Consider the following 11,888-nt stretch of genomic DNA (forward strand, 5'->3'; position numbering starts at 1 on the left):
GACAGTAGAGTAGAAAATTAGAGCAGAGAAGAGTCAAGTAGAGTCCTAGAGATCTTTATCATTAAACTAACCATGTATTTTTTATAGGTCTGCCGTTTTGTTATCCCTCCATGGGGAAGGACTAGGTAAGTAACACCTTTATGTGTTTTTCGTTAAATAGATTTCTCCCTTTATACGTCATTAGGCTAGAGGTGTGTACTGTCTGCTGTACTTTTGTGTGTAATCTATGCAATTACAGAAGTAAGGGTTTTTGTTAACTTTTTAAATGAATACAATTTTCAAAGTTAGCCTTGTTTTGTAAAGTTTCTCAATCTTTCGTACAGGTGTTGACAAGCCATTTTAAAATCTAAATTCATGAAGTGGGAGGATTCACACTGATATGCAGACGGATCAACTCAAGCCTACCAGCCGATGCAGTCCACCAGTCAACTCCTCCCAACACGGTGGAAACTCCCACATTGTTGTGTCACAAATGGAAATATTCTTATATGGCCCATCAACAGGAAACCTTGTGATAAAACGGGCCATTAATGTTTGTGAATTGGCACCACTTTCTGCCCTTTGCCCTGTTCCCATCCTAGATTGTCCTTGTTATTGTAAAAACGATACCAAGCAAAAAACAATGATCTCTAAACATTTACATTTTATAGCTGTTTGTCTCATTTTGATTTGTCTAACATAAACATTCATCTTTACTTCCTTCCAACAACCTAGACAGCCATGGGGATTGTAACTTGAAACATGCATTTCAATAATCAAGGCTGTGTTCATTATAAATTAGAAACAAATATTTCCAAGCATTATTTTTAGTAGTTGAATTTATTTTTCATTGCAAATTTTCCAAAAAGCAGTACATCTAGCCGAGTTGTTTGGAGCATTGGAACTAATGTCGTCAAGGTCACAAGTTCCTTTTCCATTCCAAATAATATCAGTTAACACATTCTTGAAACAATTACACACTTAAGAGTACTAAGTCAGTATAAACTGAAAAGAAACTAATGTAAACACAAGTCGATCAAAGTTATTTGATCTCATAAAATATAGGATTTTACTGAAAGATGCGCACAATGCAGGTGTATTAGGATTGTTTGCAATGACTGAAAATATCTACACCTGCTCGTCTCCATTTGTGCAAGCTGTGTCAGTACTGTGGTTTAAAAAGCAGACATGAACTGAACCAGGTCTTTAAGTATCGTTCATGCTTTTCTCTTCGTGTTTTACCTCGTTTTCTAGATATTGTTAGTTTGTATCTCATTTGATTCATTTCCTGTGCACATCAGACTTTCCATTCTCCTCTTTCATTCTTCCTATTTCACTCACTTCATCGTCTCTTCTTTTTTCTTTTGTGAAGTATAATTTTAGGATTCAAGATTATTTTAACTGCTTGGTTTGTTCCTTCATGGCCAGATCCTGCTGGGCATCAACCAAGATAGGTTTCACAAAATACATCACAAATTATGAGCAATTAAATGTTTATCTTCCAAACGAATCAACATCAGTAAACATTAGACAATCGACAAGTTCTCATGACAATATACAAGACCTGATCAATACCACCATCACTGCCTCCTTCAGCCTCATGAGGTGACACAAACTCCCAGGTTGATGGACTTCAGTGGCAGGTTTCTCTCACAGCAGAATATAAACTCTCCTGATTCCTTTCACTGTTCTTCTTCTGTCCTTTGGTTTTCCTGCCAGAGAACTCCAACGCTGCGTAGTTTAAGGAATATGTTTCCCCACCCTACAACAGAGAGCTGTATTACTACTAAACATCTGGGAGGATTCACAACTGTAGTAGATACCACATCTTCTGGATTGAAAGTCAAAACTACAATCATAATAGTGTATCGTAGTGTAATCATATACTGAGGTCTAGAATATGACGGTGTCTCACAATAACCAAACGCTAGAATTGTTCATTTTACCAAGTAGATACAATTTGTGCAGGAAGGTGGTCCGATATTGCAAAAAAATTACAAACTATTAAACATCATTACAATACATTTTTGCAAATCCTCATTTTAACCGTTCCGATAAGGATACAAATTGACATATGTGCCTCATTCTTTAAATACATTTTTTAATTACATATTTTTCCATTAAATAAGCAAGCAACATTTCCGCTCGATAACGATTGATTTGAAGAATTGAAAAATCGATTAAACGAAGCGTGGTAAGTCAATGTCTACCGATGCAAAACAGATTTTAAACAGATTTACTTGTTGTTCCTGATTCCCTGAGTCATGTGGAACTTGGTTGGAAGCACTCAGTGTTCCTGAGAATATGGACCGAAGAATACACATTTTACGATTTCAAACAAAAGATACATACAACTTTATATGTCTGTAAAAACACAATATCTCACTGAATTAATTATGGAGAATGTACTGTACCTTCACGATGATCACAAACATACTTTTTATTTCTTGTTAGAAACAGGATTATAATCACAGCCAGACAGCAAGCCAACAGTATTCCAAGCACCATGGTAACTAGACGCCAGCTGGTTTCTAGAATCAGATAATCAACATTTGGTCATCAGAAAGTCTTGTCACTTCTTTCTCCGGCAATTTCCCCTGGAATGGGCCTCTTTAATCATAAGATGTATAGCCAAAAAAATAAACATATAGAGTTCTTGTAAATCTACAGGTAGAATTTGTATTTGCATCATACTTTTCGATGATTGTTATACTTTCTGAATTTTTCTATTTGTTTGTTCTGCCGATAAAAAGTAAAAAAGACTGCACTGCAGGGCTATAATGTGCACAGGCTGTTTACTTCCTCTTCTGAAATGATGGTTGCGAAAAATAATGCCAGAGATTTGTCCATTCCCTCATTCACTCCATCTAAAAAAACACCAATATATTAACCTGTTATGTCCAGCTGTGTTCCACTTCCAAACACAACTTCCCCACATGCTGCCAGGGCACAGTAGTAGGTCCCAGCATCAGAGGAGTCTACGTTGTTCTTGGGGAGAGTGTAGACACAGCTCTGTGAGGCAGATGGAGGTCCAGAACTATTCTGACATCCACTCCACCGGTTTTTATTCATGTAAATGGCAGCAGGGTGTGATGGTCCTGATCCAGATCTGAACCAGTACACACTTGGTTCCCTTTGGCACTGGTTACTGTGGTTTGTCCTCTGCGAGGTAATAGAGCACTGGAGAGCCACAGGGTCTCCTAGCTGTACTGATGCCGTCACAGGCTGTTTGACAACAGTCTGGGAGACAAACCTACGGTCATTGGGATCTAGGAATGAAAATACAGCTATCATCTAAAGGTTCCTGAAATGCTTCCCATGATATTGAATGTGAACAATGAAAAAGATGGATCTTACCTTTGACAGACAGAAAGGTGAAATTATTCCACTTTTCACGTGAGTATTGTTGACAGAAATAGTTTGCTTCATCACCTTTAGTTACGTTTGCAATGATCAGATGAAAGACACAAACACCTTTTCCCTCTGTCAATGTTAAATTAATGTGGGACGTCAAGGTAATTGATTTAAACAATTTCGAAGCGACCATTTCAGGAGAACATCCAGGAGATTGCTTATACCAGTATAAAGTATTGCAATCAGATTCACAATGAAGGGTTACAGTATCTCCAAGTCCTGCTGATTCCACAAAGACCAAAGGAGGATACTCTTTGGCCTGAATCAACCCTAAATAAAAAAGAACAAATAAGATCAATGAATTATTGGTCTTGAACATTCATACTTTAATTTGAGGCTTGAAAGTTTGTGATAACACTGATAAAGAAATATACCTATTCTGCAATGCAAGTTATATTATAACAAAACACCTCTTGCTGATTTAAATGAGTTATACAATTAAAAGAAATGGAATTAGAGAAGGTATTTACTTACTTGCTGTACTCAGGATTATCATTTCAAAAAACATTGTCACGTTTTGGCGCTGAAGCTGAACTAGCACTGTTCTCGCTCTAATGAAAGACTTGGACTTAAAAACACCATTTACACAGCATAGACCAACTGTGATTGGCTGCAGCATAGAGACACTGAATGAAGCAAACCAATGATCCTCTTTGTTTTCTGTGGGTTGCAGTTGATGCTGATTTTATTGTGGCTGGTGGAAACAACGGTTTCACAAGAAACCCAGAACTAAGCCATCAGTTATCAGTGTTCGAATGGTTAAAAGATTATCAACCCCAACAAACCAATGAACTGTGCTCATTGGGGTCCTGATCCTGCCAGGTTAACCGCCAGCCATGGGTCCGGCTCATACCAGCTCACAGGCAGGTCTCGGGGGCATGCCCGCAGCCTGGGTAAGGTGCCTGCTCCATCCCACCTGACCACTGCTCCTGTGTTCACACAAGGCGCCCCGGATGTCAGATGGCTTGATGGCCCTCCTGTTCACCGTTTGCCTCTCCAGCTGTGGTTTGCCCCTCCGCCTAACCGTTTACCCCTCACGCTAATGGATTGCCCAACTAGTTGGGCTCCTTCATGACTTTGACATGTCCTTCCCCACTTGAATTTCGGGGGAAGGGAAGTAAATATTATGTTCATAGTAATCCCTTGTTAGGTTGTCGTTCTAATTTTGTGTAAATTTGCTGCAATACCAGATGTGACCTTTTTGATATATTGCCCATTTAAGGATTAACGTGTTAGAGGAAAGAAAGACGCTGTGTGTTCAAGCCCAAACTAATATTGCGTGTCCTCGCCCAGTTTAGATTCAACAACTACTTTTAGAGTCACTTCTTTTTTTTTAATTTATTTTACGACTGGGTTGGAATCAAAGCGCAAGGGCTCAAGCAACAGAGGAGCTGAGAGGCGAGGCCTGTGGTTGGCCTTGTCTCTGTTTGACACACACCACCAAAACGCTTGAGCATTTATGGACCTGGCTGCAGGTATCAACAGGATGTGCTGCAGCAGTTTGGCAGAAACCAACAATGAAATTGACATACATTTCCCATCACTGACTGAACCTGAACGGCGATATTTGTGTATCTGAACAGAGACAGTTCACTTGATTTATTTGTAATATTCTTTTAATTTTCTTCAAAAGAGTAAAGTTAATTAATTCAGTAATTTAACAATTGTTACAATCTTATAACATTGGTTGATTTAAGGTCATTTTAATTCCGAGATTTGAAATGTCTTTCACATGGGATCATATTGGGCAGCAGGGAGCATCAGATGCAACATCAGTCCATTATACATCACCAATCCTTCATACACAACCACTGATGTCTGGTCAATTATTATGTGCATCACATGCACCCTTTGTTCATTTACTTTTTAGATTTGTCAGTTATCATAGCCGTGTTTGGTTCTACATATGGTCCCTATTTTCCAGCCATTTCAAAGTGTAGCTCTTTGTGATATCTTGTAAGTGGGAGTTTCTACTCAGATGTTTGAAAGACTGCCGATTGGACACTCCCATATTGTGATGTAACGAAGGGATACATTCTGATATGGCTCATCAACATGAAACCTTGTAGTAAAATAGAGACCATTTATGTTCATGGATGCGCACCGAATCTGAACCTTTTTCTCCCCCCCTATGTGTAAGAAAGCTTACACACATTCATATAAGTAAGTAACACTTTTTATGAGTAAAAGATAAACACAACTGGTATATCTTTGACTCCATGAAAATGTGTGGCCAATATAGTGTCTAGCCACATGATCTACTGCTGTGACCGTTAGGCCTGTGGTTTTAGCTGCAAACCAGCAGTTACCTTGTAAGGAATGCTTATCCTGTGTTAGTTGGGTCAGTACTGTGGTTTAAAAAGCAGAAATGTACTGAACCAGAGGTCTCTAAATATCTCTCATTATATCCCAATCAGTGTAAGTGTCTTCAGAGTCGGAGTCAGTGGGTCCATTCTCATCTCTTTTACTCACTTCTCAATGTTTCTTGAATTTTTTATTTCAAAATAAATATATTTTAGGCATCGATATATGATTAATATAAGAAACATATTCAAGGGTAAATCTGGCTGCACAACAAGATAGGCTGGATTAAAGACTGCATCACAAACAATGAGTAATTTAATGCTAATGATCCGAACAAAAGAACATTAGTAAACATATACAAGTGCAGAAACAATAAACAAATGCTCCTTACAATATACAAGTCCTCCAACAATACCACCATTATCACCTCCTTCAGCCTCATGAGGTGACACGAACTTCCAGGTTGATGGACTTCACTGGCAGCCTTATCTCACAGCAGAATACACACTCTCCTGAGTCCTTTCACTGTTCTTCTTCCCTCCTTTGGTTTTTCTGCCATTGAACTCCAACGCTGCATAGTTCAAACTATCTGTTTTCCTGTCCTACAACAGAGAACTGTGTATCACTACCAAACATCTGAGAGGATTCACAGTTGACACCACATGATATGTTTTAATAGTCATCGAACAACCATTAATGCTTATGTAAATAGTTTAAATTTGGTTCCAAATGTATATATATCTCTTGGCCTACTATAACTATTAAAATGAAGTAATCGAAATTACAATGTACTTCCAAAACAATTTGGGAGATCTTGCACACTGAAACTTGTCCATCAATGCGGTGGGGATGCTCTTTAACCTGTAGTGATATGAGTTCTTGTGTCAAATGTGCTGTAGCTGTTACGGGCCAAGACGGGGTGAACCCAAACGCACGGCACAAATGACAACAGGACGAGATTGGTAGTTATTAACCAGTTCATTGCTACACAGAGGAGAATGTTCGTGGGGATCCGGAGTCCGCTGACCGGGTTGTCTGAACCGGAGTTGGTAGGTCAGGTAGACTGCCGAACAGGTAGTCACCCTCGATGGTTTGGAGGAACTGGTATTCCGGCAGGAGAGCAGAGTCGAATGACGGACGTAATTACGATGACAGGTAAGTATAGCTGACGATCTGGCGACGAATGGTTGAATGACTGGGGAAGATATGCAGGTGGATGTGATTGGTGATGATGGTCAGGTGCGGGTGATCAGCGTGGCTGGGTCGGGGAGTTGAGCAGGCCACGCCCGCGTACCTGAAACAGAACATGACGACAGAGACAGACAAGACTAACAGAAAACCAGTGGCAGCTAGGATCCGGTGGGAGAGACCGTGACAGTACCCCCCCCTCTACGGGCGCCACCTGGCGGACGTCTGGCAGTAGGGTGAGCATTATGGAAATCCGAAATCAATGTATCATCCATGATCATATTCCGTGACACCCATTGCCGGTGTTCTGGTCCGTAACCCTCCCAGTCCACCAGGTACTGGAAACCACGCCCCCTAGGACAGACGTCCAGCAATCGCCGGACCGTCCACGCCGGGTGATTGTCAATGACGCGCGGTGGGGGTGGCGCAGGCGTAGCGACCGCCAGAGGACTGGAGGAGACAGGCTTGATCAATGACACATGAAAAGTGGGGTGAACCCGAAGAGAGGGAGGGAGCCGAAGACGCACAGCACAAGGGTTTATGATGGCATCGATTTCAAAAGGTCCAATGAACCGAGGCGCGAGTTTCCGAGAGGCTACCTTCAACTGGAGATCCTTAGTTGAGAGCCAGACCCTCTGGCCGGGGACATAATGAGGTGCCGGTGTCCGTTGGCGATTGGCCTGTTGCTGGGAGCGGGTGGAAGCTCGAAGCAGCGCAGCCCGAGCCTTGTTCCATGCTCGTTGGCAGCGTAGGATGTGGGACCGAACTGAAGGAACAGCAATCTCTGCCTCCTGCAAGGGAAACAGCGGGGGCTGGTAGCCCAGGGAGCAGAGAAAGGGAGACCTTCCGGTAGTGTCATTTCTGTGTGTGTTGTGTGCGTTCTCAACCCAGGGAAGGTGAAGGCTCCACGAAGCGGGATTGGCGGCTGTGACGCAGCGTAGCATGCCTTCCAGTTCCTGGTTTGCCCGCTCCGCCTGGCCGTTGGTCTGTGGGTGATACCTGGAAGAGAGACTGGCCGTGGTTCCCAGAGCCAAACAGAAGGCTCGCCACACCTGGGAGATAAATTGGGGACCCCAGTCCGAGACGATGTCCGCAGGGATGCCGTGTATCCGGAAAACCTGAGAAATCATCAGCTCTGCAGTCTCTCTCGCAGAGGGAAGTCCGGGTAGGGCGATAAAGTGGGCTGCCTTCGAAAAACGATCAATAATGGTGAGTATGGTGGTGTTACCTCTGGATGGAGGGAGACCGGTAATGAAATCCAGGGCGATGTTGGACCACGGACGACTGGGGACGGGAAGCGGACGAAGCAGTCCCGACCGGGGTTTGTTGGTCGTTTTGTTGCGCGCACAGGTGGTACATGCGGCGATGAAAGACCGGGTGTCTCGGCCCATGGTAGGCCACCAGAACCGGCGTTGCAGAAAAGCCAGGGTCCGGTTGATCCCAGGATGACAAGCCAGCCTCGACGAGTGAACCCACTGTAAAACGTCTGAACGGACTGCATCCGGAACAAACAACCGACCGGGAGGGCCAGTGCCCGGATCGGCCTGGTGAGCCTGGGCCTGGGTCACCAAGGACTCAATCTTCCAGACCACTGAGCCCACTACACAAGTGGGTGGTAGAATGGATTCCAAACCAGAACACTCCTCGTCCGCGGAGTGCAAACGGGACAATGCGTCCGGCTTGGTGTTGCGGGAACCTGGGCGATAGGAGAGGGAGAATTTAAAGCGACCAAAAAATAGCGCCCACCTTGCCTGGCGAGAGTTGAGACGTTTTGCGGATTGAATATAACTTAGATTCTTATGGTCCGTCCACACGACGAACGGCAGTTCTGCCCCTTCCAGCCAGTGACGCCACTCTTCGAGCGCGAGCTTGACGGCGAGGAGCTCCCGATTTCCCACGTCGTAGTTCCGCTCTGGGGTAGATAGTCCTCGAGAGAGGAAAGCACAAGGGTGAAGCTTACCGTCCGAGGCTGAGCGCTGGGACAGAACAGCTCCAACCCCAGTGTCCGATGCGTCGACCTCCACCACGAATTGCAGCTTGCCATCGGGCTGCGTGAGAACTGGAGCGGAGACGAAGCGTCGCTTCAACACATCGAAGGCCGCAGCGGCCTCTGAGGTCCATCTAAGGTCACCTTGATGGAGGTCAGCGCTGTGAGGGGTGCGGCGATGCGGCTGTAGTCCCTGATGAACCTTCTGTAGAAGTTTGCAAATCACAGGAAGCGTTGGAGCTGCTTGCGATTGGTGGGAGTAGGCCAATCAGCTAAAGCAGTTACCTTCCCTGGATCCATCACCAGCCTCCCCTGGCCGATAATGAATCCCAGGAAGGTCACCGACGGCACATGGAATTCACATTTCTCCGCCTTGACGAATAGCCGATTCTCCAAGAGACGCTGCAGTACTTGACGGACATGCAGCTTGGGTTCTGCGAGGGACCGGGAGAAAATCAGGATATCATCAATGTACATAAAACACAAACTGATGGAGCATGTCTCTCAATACGTCATTGACCAGGGCCTGAAATACTGCAGGAGCATTTGTAAGTCCAAAAGGCATCACCAGGTACTCGAAATGACCTAATGGGGTAGTGAAGCCCGTCTTCCACTCGTCCCCTTCTCGGATGCGGACCAAGTGATAGGCGTTACGGAGGTCCAGTTTGGTAAAAACTGTAGCCCCCCGCAGAGGAACAAAGGCAGAGTCTATGAGGGGCAACGAGTACTTGTTCTTAACCGTTATGTCATTGAGTCCCCTATAATCAATGCAGGGGCGAAGGGACTTGTCCTTCTTGGAAACAAAAAAAAAACCCTGCTCCTACCGGTGAAGATGAGGGGCGAATAATCCCTGCAGCAAGAGAGTCTCGGATATACCCCTCCATGGCCTCTCGTTCTGGAAGTGAGAGGTTAAACAAGCGGCTGCTAGGGAGAGGGGAACCAAGAAGTAAATCAATAGCACAATCATAAGGGCGATGTGGTGGCAGAGAAAGTGCGAGTTGTTTACTGAATACAGGCCCTAAGTCGTGATAGTCCAGGGGCACCAACGTGAGGTCCGGGGGCTCCGGAACCGTCGGTGGGGCGACTGCTGCAGGTGCTGAGGCGGAGCGTAAACAGTTCAATAGGCAATGGGTACTCCAAGCAGTGATCTTACCAGAGGCCCACTCCAAACTGGGGTTATGAAGCCGAAGCCAGGGATGACCCAGAACCACAGGAGTCTGGGGTGAGTCAATGAGGTGAAACGAAATCCTTTCCTGATGGTTACCGGAAAGCAGCAAGGACATGGGAGCGGTCTTATGCTCAATCCTGTCCAGGTGTATTCCGTTTAGCGCACTCACCTCCATAGACACGTCGAGTGGGATGAGGTCTACTCCCAGCTGTCGAGCCACCTCTCGGTCCAAAAAACTCTTGTATGCTCCGGAATCGACAAGGGCGGAGAGGGGCAAGGAGCGGTTCTTCCACGACAGAGTGGCCTTGAGCAGAGTACGGGAGTTTGCGTAATTAGGGGCATGACTCGATCGGTAAACTCCCATTATGACCGCAGAGGACAGTGAAGGCGGACATGGCCCGTCCTTCCAAAATACATGCAAGCGCCCGTACGTCGCCGCTGGTCGCGTTCCTCTAAGGTTAGGTGAGCGCGCCCCAGCTGCATGGGCTCTGGCTCGGGAAGGCTCGGAGGTTCACGAAAAGCCTCGGTAATCCGCGGCGGAGGTCTCACGGTCGTGTGCTGGGAAGGAAAAAATGACGGGGTCCGGACGACACTCTGCCTCCTTCGTTCCCGAATGCGGTTGTCCAATTGCATGGTGAGAGTAATTAGTGCCTCCAAGTCGGACGGCTCGTCCCACAACGCGATCTCATCCCGTAGATGATCAGCCAAAGAGCGCTGAAAAACGTCTCTCAGAGCGTCGTCACGCCAGCCGCTCTCTGCTGCGTAGATATGGAAATCGATCACAAGCTCTGCCACGCTGCGATCACCCTGGCGTAAATCCAAAAGTCTCTGGGCAGCCTCTCGCCCCCGAACTGGATGATCGAACGTCCGTCGCAGTGCCGTAGTAAAAGCTAAATAGTTCGAGGCCTCGGAACCCCCGCGGTCCATCTCTGCCGAAGCCCAGTTAAGCGCCACCCCCCGAAGGCAGGCGATGAGGTAGGCGATGCGGGAGGTCTCGGTGGCGTAGGTGAGCGGCTGCTGCTGGAAAACTCCTCCTACCTGGAGAAGGAATCCATGACAGGCTCCTGGATCGCCCCCATATGGTGCCGGGGTTGGGACGTAGGGCTCCCGACGAACGATAGGGACCGTAGCAGGAGGGGGATCCGCGGACGAACCAGGGGAAGGGGTTGAGAGTGTCAGCCGGGACTCGAGGGACGACCATGCCGTAGCAAACCGAGCTAGGCTCTCGGAAGCGTCCCTCAGGTTCCGGGAATGTTCTTCCCCGAGGGCGCCTTGGCGGCGTACCTCCATGCTTAAACTCGCTATGCGAGCGGCCAAGGAATCGGCTACGTCATCTGTGTCGGCTGGGTTCATGTTTTGGCCAGATCGTACTGTTACGGGCCAAGACGGGGTGAACTCAAACGCACGGCACAAATGACAACAGGACGAGATTGGTAGTAATTAACCAGTTTATTGCAACACAGAGGAGAATGTTCGTGGGGATCCGGAGTCCGCTGACCGGGTTGTCTGAACCGGAGTTGGTGGGTCAGGTAGATTGCCGAACAGGTAGTCACCCTCGATGGTTCGGAGGAACTGGTATTCCGGCAGGAGAGCAGAGTCGAATGACGGACGTAATTACGATGACAGGTAAGTATAGCTGACGATCTGGCGACGAATGGTTGAATGACTGGGGAAGATATGCAGGTGGATGTGATTGGTGATGATGGTCAGGTGCGGGTGATCAGCGTGGCTGGGTCGGGGAGTTGAGCAGGCCACGCCCCCGTACCTGAAACAGAACATGACGACAGAGACAGACAAGACTAACAGAAAACCAGTGGCAGCTAGGATCCGGTGGGAGAGACCGTGACA

General features: G+C 46.4%; 1 long non-coding RNA gene across 1 annotated transcript; it reads right to left on the reverse strand.

The window, feature by feature from the left end:
- Positions 1-1,199: 1,199 nt before the first annotated feature.
- On the reverse strand, positions 1,200-2,504 carry LOC307081816. The gene is made up of 3 exons (XR_013812170.1): positions 2,394-2,504; positions 2,220-2,275; positions 1,200-1,741 (listed from the first exon to the last, which is right to left on the reverse strand). It is a non-coding gene; the product is annotated as an uncharacterized lncRNA (long non-coding RNA).
- Between the last annotated feature and the right edge of the window lie 9,384 nt (positions 2,505-11,888).

The sequence above is a fragment of the Pollachius pollachius genome, assembly GCF_949987615.1.
Source record: "Pollachius pollachius genome assembly, chromosome: 10".
In the NCBI taxonomy this organism is placed as follows: Eukaryota; Metazoa; Chordata; class Actinopteri; order Gadiformes; family Gadidae; genus Pollachius; species Pollachius pollachius.